The following is a 1038-nucleotide window of genomic DNA, read 5'->3' on the forward strand; positions in this document are numbered from 1 at the left end:
ACGAGTTTTGTTTTTTAAAAACATCTGCTAACTAATACACAGCTCTCAGCATAAAGCAGGCTATGTTAAACATTACATGGTGTGGTTTAACTGGTAGTTTACTATTTTTAGGGCTTTGGTCAGTGAAGTGATAAAACAGTTGTTACCGGGTAGTTTCTCATTACGACAATCACTATCAGTTCCACAACAAATCAGACACAGCAAGTTTTCAAACAAGTATTGTAATTGTAATATTCAAGCCAAATGTTAATAATCACATCCATGTTGTTTTCTGATGCATTCGATATGACGACAACTTAAATGTAATAAACAGAATATCATGTTAACTCATCTTAAACATTAGACTATGATCTACATGATTTACAACTACAAACATTGGAATTATTTTTTAGGGTCACTTTACAAGCTCAGAATCATTTGGAGTCTAATTTGAGCCTATATGTATGGGATGGAGTAATGCGCATGACTTACCCTTCTTGCTGGGCAAGGCGTGGTTCTGGCCCGAGGTGGATTCTGCCGTCCCTATGAAAACACAAAAGAAAAATAAGGACATGTCGAACAGCTCCTCTTTTGACTATGAAATGTTTGAGGCACATAAGTGTCTTCAGAACATAAGAGATGTATCAACCATCCACTTTAACCTCATTAGCATATACTGTAATAAAAAACAAGACTTTATGAATAAATCTGAACAAATGATACATGTGAAGAATTTGTAGAGATTCCTTCCTAAAAACAAACACATTAGTGATGAAGCACACAGAACACTGAAGAGGGAAAGCTTCCCTTAACGTCTGAACACATACAAAGCACAAACTCCAAAACCTGGTGCTCAAAATTCCTGCAAGTGTGGTGACACTGAGGTTACAAGTAGAATTTAAATTCAGGTTGTGAAAATAGGATCTAAATACTTGTAACCTCAGTGTCACACACTTGCAGATTATGAAGGCAAGAGGATACTGCAGGACACATGGGTGGGCTTGGTAAGCTATAGCAGCATGAGCAAGGGTATGACATCATCACAAAGACAACTAGGAA

The sequence above is a fragment of the Seriola dumerili genome, unplaced genomic scaffold (assembly GCF_002260705.1).
Source record: "Seriola dumerili isolate Sdu_G_001 unplaced genomic scaffold, Sdu_1.0 BDQW01000565.1, whole genome shotgun sequence".
Taxonomy (NCBI): Eukaryota; Metazoa; Chordata; class Actinopteri; order Carangiformes; family Carangidae; genus Seriola; species Seriola dumerili.